Source organism: Chrysochloris asiatica, unplaced genomic scaffold (assembly GCF_000296735.1).
Source record: "Chrysochloris asiatica unplaced genomic scaffold, ChrAsi1.0 scaffold00057, whole genome shotgun sequence".
Taxonomy (NCBI): Eukaryota; Metazoa; Chordata; class Mammalia; order Afrosoricida; family Chrysochloridae; genus Chrysochloris; species Chrysochloris asiatica.
The window spans coordinates 8,815,741-8,825,557 of NW_006408575.1; positions in this window are offsets into that span (position 1 = coordinate 8,815,741).

Below are 9,817 nucleotides of genomic sequence, written 5' to 3' on the forward strand. Positions count from 1 at the left end.
ATGAAACATGATAGGATAGATGTGAAACTGAAGTAGGACAGAGGCAAATAATGAGGTATGCAAAACCTTGGAACAACAGGGCTCTGGGATACAGAAAATGAAACATGGTTTGAATGGGAAAAAGGAGAGAAATAATGTTAAGATACTTGGCTGTCTGTTGAATCTTGGTTTCCCTGCCATACTGCTATAATATAGACACTGGAGTGGAAGAGAAAGGAATAGCCAGAAATACCACCATAGAAAGCTTGTAAATCCGTTTTCTGCTAATATTTGATTGAAATAACTAAAATGGGATACAATGTGCCCAGCAAAGGAGGTTTCCTGCGGAGCCCCTGGATTACAAAAGACCATAGATGGAATCCTGAACAGCATCCAGAATCTTCTGAGGGGAAATGTCCACTTGAAAGGATAAGCATACCAGTCTGGAGTGGCCAGAAGAACAGAAGATACGTCCTGAAAGAACAACTGACAAGAAAAACACAAAATAATATAGGTAGGTTGACTGATTACTAAAAGAACAAACAAATGGCTTGCCCAGGAGACATCAAGACAAGTGGTCGGGTCCTCCTCAAGGCAAACCCCTTTCTAAGACTAAGGCTAAATGTGAATGCATGCTCTGATTGGTGACCAGTTTCATCACCGACAAGGGGAAGTGAGGGGAAAACAACAATGAAGCTACGAACAAAGCCCTACAATGCTCAGTAGACTCCTGTGAACCCAGATGGACCTGGTTGGCCAGCAGTGTGCCAAGTCCAGGAGACTCTTGGACCCAGACTCAGCGACATAGCCACAGAGGACTAGAGTGAAGAGTTAAGCATCCAGTCGATAAGAAGAGAAGGCACCTGTATAAGTACACCCACACTTGCAGATAATACCCACTTGACCTGGCTTCAATGGCTGGTTGATTAGAGCTCAAACAGAAGAAGAAAGAAGAGGGGAAAAAAATAATCTGACACAATTTGATAAACTTGACACACACCTATGGAAGCAATAGCTCAAAAGAGTGAACAAATCTTCACAGTGAGGATCATTCACACTTCCACCACACACGGAGAAGACAGGAATGGGCAACTTGGACACTGGCTACACAGAATCGGGGTTGGGGAGGGGGTGGGGGAGGCAGGGGCTACAGAGGCAAGAAGTGACTGGCTTACAAACTTTCAAGAGGGAACCTAGATTCAGAGGGTGTGGAGCAAGGTAGAATCTCCACTGAGTAGTATCCATTCTGCCTAGTCAGGGCTGATAAAAGGAGATGCAGATAGGTTCCTTGTGATACAATAGTGAATAATTATTTACAAGACTGATTGTAAGGCCTGGAAATGTAAAGGTGGAGGTTTGGGGGCAATGGGAGGGGAGTGATTAACCTTACAGTCTAGGAACGGAGGTCCCTGGGACCATCAAAGGAGAAGAGCAGAGAATGGAACCCTACCCAGAGAAGCAGTGATGCCAGGGATGGAGGCAGAGACGATGACATGGGGAGATGGAGCAGCTGGAGACTTTGAACCTGGAGAGAGAGGGAGGCAGTGTGCAGCAACAGGGGAGGAGGGTTGCAGGGTATACCCTTTGGTTGATCGATGACACATAGAAGGGATTATAACCATGACAAGGAAATGATATACGACGGGATCTATGTGAAGCTGGTGTCCTCCAATGTAAACTATCATGTAATTCACAATAAAGCATTAAAAAAAAAAGGTATTTGCAATGAATAAGTCATTAGTATTCCATTATTGTATCATGTAAACTCCAGCATTGTTTCTACAGCCAAGACCATATTTTCCAACTAGTAAGCCATCCTCTTTGGTTCCATCCTTTGCTTTCCAATCACTAATAATTATCATACATTTTGATTGCAAGTTTGATCAATTTCAGATTGAATCAGTTGACAGATTTCTTTAAGTTCATCATCACTGTCTTTAGTGGTTGGTGCATGCATTGGAATAATAGTGGTATTGACTAGCATTCCTTTTAGGCATATTGGTATTATCTTATCACAGACAGCTTTATACTTCAAGATAAATCTTGAAATATTCTTTTTGCTGATGAATAAAACACCAATCCTCTTTAATTTGGCATTCCTAGCATAGTATATTGTATAATTTTGAGGTTCAAAATAGCTGATACCAGTCCATTGCAACTCACTAATGCATAAAATATCAGATATTTATGCTTTCCATGTCATTTGTGACAACTTCCAATTTCCCTCAAATAATTGTTCAAAATTTCCATGTTCCAATTATTAATGGATATTTACAGTTGTTTCTCTTCATGTTGAGTTGTGCCCATTCAGGAAATGAAAGTTCTGAAAGCTTTACTCCTCATTCATATCATCATGGTCAACTCTACTTTGAAGAGGACTCTTCCCTCATCCTATTTTGAGTGCCTTCAAATCTGAGGGTCTAATTTTCTGCCACTATATAGCACAATATTTTGGTGTTATTCATGCTGTTTCAAAATTCAATATTCTGGTGCTCTGTGACAGTGTTCCATTGCTATTCATAAAGTTTTCAGTGGATAAATATTCAGAAGTAGTGTGTGTCTCCTCCTTCCTCATCTGTCTTTGTCTCAACACTCAGCTGAAACCTGTCCATCTTTTATGACCCGGCACAGCAACAAACACACCACTACAGTACAATAAAATGACATATGAATGGTGGGGACTGCAACTACACATAGCTAATTAACCATAGCATTCTCTCATATTGACACCAGATATTGCCTAAGAATTTCTTTCAACTCAACTTCTCAGAAAGTCAAATGTAAACTAACTGATAAGTTTGCACATTATATAATATAGCTTTATACCAGTCAGGATTGGTGGGTTTGAGAGATGGGAATCAGTTGATTAATTTGCTCAATAAATGTTTGTTTATTCAATAAATGTTCATTTACTCAATAAATGTTTATTGAGAATCTACTCTGTGCTGTATTAATAATATAACAATATTTAAAACAAGGTTTCTACTCAAGAAGGAGTCCTGGTGTGGCGCTGTGGGCTAATGCGTCAGACTGCAAAGTCATTTGAACTGCAAGGTTGGTGGTTCAAGCTCACCAGTTGCTCCTTGGAAAGCCTATACAGGGTTGCTATGGGTCAGAACTGACTCGACAGAACTTAACAAAACAACAACTCAAGAAAGGAAAGTGGATAAATAATGTTTCTTAATTCACATGAATATATAAAACTATTACAGAAGATAGTATGTTCTGCTAAGAAAAGCAATGCAAACCAAAGTGACCAAGACTGAAAGAGGATGGAACTTCTATTTTAGATAGGGTGGCTAGTAAGATACTGTTTGATGAATCAGAATTTCAGCGGAGACCTGGTTGATGGGAGGAGGGAGATATAAATACTTAAAATAACATTTCTGGCAAAATTCCTTTGTCTGATTATAGAGGAACAAGAACAGACAGAAAGATCCTATTATAAGATGTCAGATTGTGTTTTTCCTCCTGCCTGAAACTCTCTGGATATGCACGGGTATACATCCAAACGCTAATCTCATTTATAGACTCTACATCATCTAGCTGTTGGCTGCATATACTATTACCCATTACTTACTCCACTTCAGACACACTGCCTTCCTGTTTTTCCAACACTCCTGCCTCAAGGCTTTTGTACTTTTTGGATGCTGTTCTGAATATCCTTTATCTTTGAGTTATTTCAGGAAGCGACAGAGTCATAGCTTATCTTCTGAATCCAAGTATTCCACAAGAGTCTTTCATAAAGCTATAAACAAGTACGTTCATGGCCAGGTTTCACGCTAAATAACAACAAAGCTTCATCTGTTAGTAATTGTGATGTTTATTGGTTAGCTTTATGTACTATAGATCTGGTGGTCAGTGAGTATTGATAGAATGAGTGAGTAGGTTAGCATTACACAATTGGCTAGTGCCATGAATGAAGATCTGATGCCCATTGAGAGCAAACATAATTTAAGTCAGAGTGACCGCCATATGTTGTCTGCATATAATAGAATAAGTAGTTTGTAGTTTAGAGATGTATCTTCTGACATTGTGCTTCCATTAGTAGAATCTGACTTGTTCTGAAATATCATCTTGTAACATCTATGTATTTCTCTGATCAAGAATTTTTTTAGGGAGTTAGTAAACCAGGATTTGAAGAGACATGTCTGATAGATAATGTCCACGATGGCCCCTATGATCCTCATCTTCTCACATTCAGATCCTTGTGTAGTACCATCACATACAGCATCGAGACTGTGACCAAAAGAAAACTATTGGAAAAGATATGCTTTCTCAAGCTAAGTGATAAAAGACATTGAAGCTTTCTACCTTGACCTTTGGGATCATTCACTCTGGAGGAAACCAGCCATTATGTCTTAAAGATATACAAGCAATCCGCAAGTGGAGAAACTCAGTCTTTCCAAGAGCACCAATCCACTCTATGCTCTTGGTGCATTGACAATTATATGTGAGTAAATAATTTTTTTTTTAAAAGTATGGCTACTAGGGTTCCAATTCATGCATGCACAAGTTATTCCAAATAAAATGTGTTTAGACATGTCTCTGTGATCAGTGGATGGTTATAGACAAGTGCACTTAGTAATAAACTTGTCTGAGTCTCTTTAGGATGTCTTCTAAAATAATATCTAATCAAAACACTGACTTCCAGTGGTCTCTGCTGGGTCAGTTAAATTCAAGGCAAAGAGGTCAGCTCAGAAGATTTGACAACTGTTTCTTGGGGATTACAAGGGGATAATCTTGATAAATTTCTTGAAGGTCACAAGGTGATTACAGGGGCTTATTATGAAGACGTTTTAAGAAATTTGAAAACTGCTTTGGTGAGAAACAGATCAAGACATTTTTGCTTAGGTTTTTTTTTTTTTTTTCTTTCCTTTCCCATCACAACAATGATCTTGATCATTCTTCAAGGTTAGCAAGGATTGCCCTATGAGAATTTTCTTGGGAAACCATATACCCCATCTGGCCTACAGCCCTTATCTATCAACTTTTTGTCTCCCAAACTCAACATTTAAAAGTAGCATAATTTGAGTTCCTCAAGGATGCCAAATTTTCTGTTTTGATATGGTGTAAATCAAAGAGCACAAAACTCTTTTGGGAAGGGTTAGAAAGCTAGAAACACCATCTTCAGAAGTATATATAAATAGACTTAGATGGAGGATATCTCAAGAAGCAGGCATCTTTTGGTATTTTTGTTTCACTAAAGGCATCTATGATTATGTGTGCAGTGAACTGCAAAATTTATTTGAACTACAAGGTCAGCAGTTTAAGCTCACCAGGGTCTCTATGGGTTGGAACCAACTCAATGGCAATTAACAACAACAAAACAAAACAAAACAAAAATGATTATGTAGTGATACTTTTTGACTTACCCTCATATTTTGACTATCCTTCTTTCTACTGTTTAATCCATATTCATTCTTTGAGTCTCTGTTTAACTAAAAATTACGAAGGGAGGCTTCCCTAACAGCACCTTAAACCTTAGGTTTGGAGAAAGTCTAAAGGATGAAATAAATGTAAGAATGATTCTGAATGTCCGCTTTCACAGTCCACCTTTCCTAGGTACCCACAGCATACCTGTTCTTCCTGAAGTAGTACTTAGAATACTGTCAATGGCTTGTTTAATAGTTCTCTAATTTACACAGTGAGATTCATAAGAGCAGGAATCCTTGGGTTTCAGTCTTTTGTAGGGAGTGCTTAGCATAAAGTATCCTTCCAGCAAACATTGCTGTTACTGTTGTTGATGAGTGGCCATAGAGTTTGTTCTGACTTATAGAGACCCTCTATGAGGTATTCCAGAGAGCATCTGGTGGGTTTGAACTGATGATCCTGCACTTAGCAGCTCTGTGCTTATCCAAAATGCCACACCAGGACCCCCAGTAAACTTTAGGTTTGGAGAAAGTCTAAAGGATGAAATAAATGTAAGAATGACCCTGAATGTCTACTTTCACAATGTTCAACTTGCTTTGGCATGGTGCCTCAGGCACCCCTCAATCCCAGTTAAGCTTCTCTAGTTGCAAAAATCAAATCATATGGCAGACTCTAACATTGGGGTCCCATCCTCAGCGCTACTGTGATTTGCTACCTCTTTGTGTCCCTTGCCATAGAAAAATCAACACTGTTTACCTAGTGCCCTTGCAAAACTGAACAGATGGTAAATATCCTGTACTCTGCCAACAAGAGTTAAGAGGAAAAACTAGAATTCATTTGCTTGAGACAATCTCTATCCAGGGATTTAACTGAGAGTTGGCAAAGGTAAGCTGTTAGTTTATGATTGATTTCTCAGTTTCAAGAAAAAATGGTGTCTATTTAGTGGCTCTTGCCATTCCTCCAGATTATAAGGAAATCCTTAATCAGCATTTTAAAAATATGTCCTCATCCCAATACTCAACTTCTTTCTCCATACAAGGACATTTATAATATCTCTCAGATTAATTAGCCAAACTTCTGACTTTAATCTGATATGAATGTAGGTAAACCCTTGTGTAGGCATCTGATTATTATTTTAAACACTATCTTCAGAGTATATATTCTCCATTATGATAACATATTTATTGACTATAGGACCTTCCAGTTACACTATAAATCTCACTTGTTCATGGATATATAAATATAGCCTGCTTTAAATATCTAGAGTATGTTATACATGAGACTGTGAAAAATTAACTATAATAATTGGTCTTTGGAATGAAAATGTTGGAAAACACTTAATAAGAACATGCCAAATGCAGGAGACCTCGAGGAATAGAGGTTAAGCACCTCGCTGCTAACCAGAAGACCAGAAGTTCAAACCCACTAACTGCTTCAGGGCAGAAAGATAATAGCAGTCTACTTTTGTAAAGATTTACAGCCTTGGAATCCTTATGGGTACATTCTCAGTCTTATATCATTGTTACATATCAGAACTGATCCAATAGCAGGGTCATGCCTAATGTTTATAATTGAAACAACAATAGTGATAAAAACCATAGTATTTCCATATTGTCACAAAAGTTATTATTATCTTATTTGTTGTTTTTAGGTACTTTCATTTTGGTTCCCATTCATAGTGACAACAGAATGAAACACTGCCCAGTCCTGCACCAACCTCAGAGAACTATTCTCTAAGAATTAGGAACATCTATCTTTTTGGTATATTCCATTGAGTAATAAGTTCTCTGGTAGCGTAGTGGTTACAAATCGGGCTGTGAACCTCAAGGTCTGCAGTTCGAAACTGCCAGCTGCTCCGCGGGAAAAAGATGAGGCACTATGGGTCGGAACGGACTCGAAGGCGCTTAACAACAACAACAATAAGTTTTAAAACTTGTCTTTGGCTCTCTGGTGCTAACTTTTCTCACACAGAAAATGAAAGACATTGGACGAGCACATCTAAATTTGTTCATTTAGGCTTAATGCTTTATAGTTCAACAAAATGTCCTTTATAAATGCATGCATACACACGCACATGGAAATTATAATTAGCATAACTGGTAAAATTTAGGATTAGATTGATAGAATTTATTTAAATAAGAGATTGCTTAAAGACTATGAAATATAATCTGTTGAATAAAGTAATTTGATTAAACTCGAAAACAATTTTGATAATTTTAAGTTATTTTAATTTAGTTAAGAGAATAAACTAAAAATTAAGTTAAATAATTTTTTTTTATTATTATTTATGACTATTGTAGGTAGGATTCTGTTTCCTTACTCAAAAGATTTTGTGGATGTGCATGCCCACTTGTGTTTTTACTGTCTTCCTATATTACTATAGATTTTTGCCCTACATGAACCAATGATTTGTAGTTCTAAATCTAGTTGTTGCCCATCTTGGAATATTCTGGTCTGTACTATTTATGGATGGTTTTATTCCTACATATAAATTTGACAAAGGTGTCAGTTCACGGGAAAATTATATCTAACTCATGATAAAGAAAATGGATTTGAGGGTCAGACTGTGGTCCCAGCTCTATTGTTGACTAACCATGAATTTTGACCAAGTACTTAAACTGTCTTCAATTTCCTTTACTAACTAACAAGTGGGAATAATAATCATGCTCATGGTGTTGTTAAAAAAAAAAAAAAAAAAAAAGCACACACACACACACACACACACACACCCATGAGAGGGCTTCAAAAAGCTCAAGAAAAAAGGCCTATTATGTTTAATTTCATTTATCCACAAAATTTTGGAGTCTCCTTTTATGTGTGTTTGTGTAAACACACACATAAATATTGTTGTTATTCCAATACCATTAAAAGAAATTCAGAGCCCTTTAAGGAATCACTTCTCTTTGCCTTTCCCTCATACCCTTGGATACAACTAATAAATTTTGGTTTATATATATTTGCCTATATCAGATAAAAAGGATCATACAGTATTTGTCATTTCTGACTTATTTCAATCAGAATACTGTTTTCAAGTTTCATTAAGATTTTGTTTTCATTTATAACTGAATAATATTCCATTATATATTTCTAGCTGCTTCTTGGAAACCCTATACAAAGTCGCTATGTGTCAGAACTGACTTGATGGCACTTAACAATAACAACTATATATATATCCTTCTGTGCCACTGCAGGTAATGCTACACTGGACCATAAAGTCAGGTTGAACAAAAAGGTCAGTGGTTCAAACCCACCAGTCACTCCTCAGAAACCCTATACAGTGTCACTGTGAGTTGGAACGACTCGATGGCACTTAACAACAACAATATATACATGTATCCTCTTTGATGAAATATCTGTTCAAGTCCTTTGACCATTTCTTGAAAAGAAGTTCTCAGGATTTCAAACATCATTGGTTAAATCCCATATACTATATAAGAGAGAGGGTAGAAAACCTTTTATATACCTCAGAGAGAATAAATAAAATTTTACATAGAATACAATATGGAATAATATCATATCAAGTCTAGCATTTTGTTGAAGAGGAAAGAGTTATTTATCCAATTTATTGGTGATGATACTAGTAATAAAAATATCTTTACCAGAAAAAATACCTAACACTTTCCATACAGTATCTCATTTAATTTTCACAAAAATCTGTGAGTTGTGACAATTTTTTTTTTTTTTTTTTATAATTTAAACTGAGAAAATTGAAGCTTTAGGAGCCTAAGTCAATAATCTAAGACCATACAGTTAATAAGGTCCTTGGTTGGCACAAAAAGTTTGTACTCATCTACTAATGTTAGGATGAGAGTTTCAACCTACCCAGTGGTACCACTTGAAAAATACCTGGCATTCCATTTATGCTAAGATTACAGCCAGGAAAACCCTACGGAACAGTTCTTCTCGTTAACATCTAAGGTCACCATGAGTCTGAGATGATTTAAAGACAACAGTTTGATTTTTTTTGTTGTTTGTTTGTTTATTTAGCTAATAAGTGGCAGAGCTAGAATTTAATATTTGATCAGTTTGATTTCAAGATCTATGTCTTTATACTATATGACCTCTTATTTTGTTGTCATTGTTGTCTCTTGTTTCTTGTATTTGGGAGTTTCTTGGGCAAGTCTCTTTTATATTCCACACTTTCTAAAACTATCATGAACAGATGAAAGTTTGACAATATCTCTTAGTTGTCTTTGAGTTGATCCTGATTCATGACAAAACTTTGTGCACTGTAACCTTTCATAGGCAGATCACCTAGCCTTTCCTGTGAGGCAGATCCCCTAGGCTTTCCTGAGAGGCAGATCCCCTAGCCTGTCCTGTGAGGCAGATCTCCTAGCCTGTCCTGTGAGGCAGATCTCCTAGCCTGTCCTCTGAGGCAGATCTCCTAGCCTGTCCTCTGAGGCAGATCTCCTAGCCTGTCCTCTGAGGCAGATCTTCTAGCCTGTCCACTGAGGCAGATCTCCTA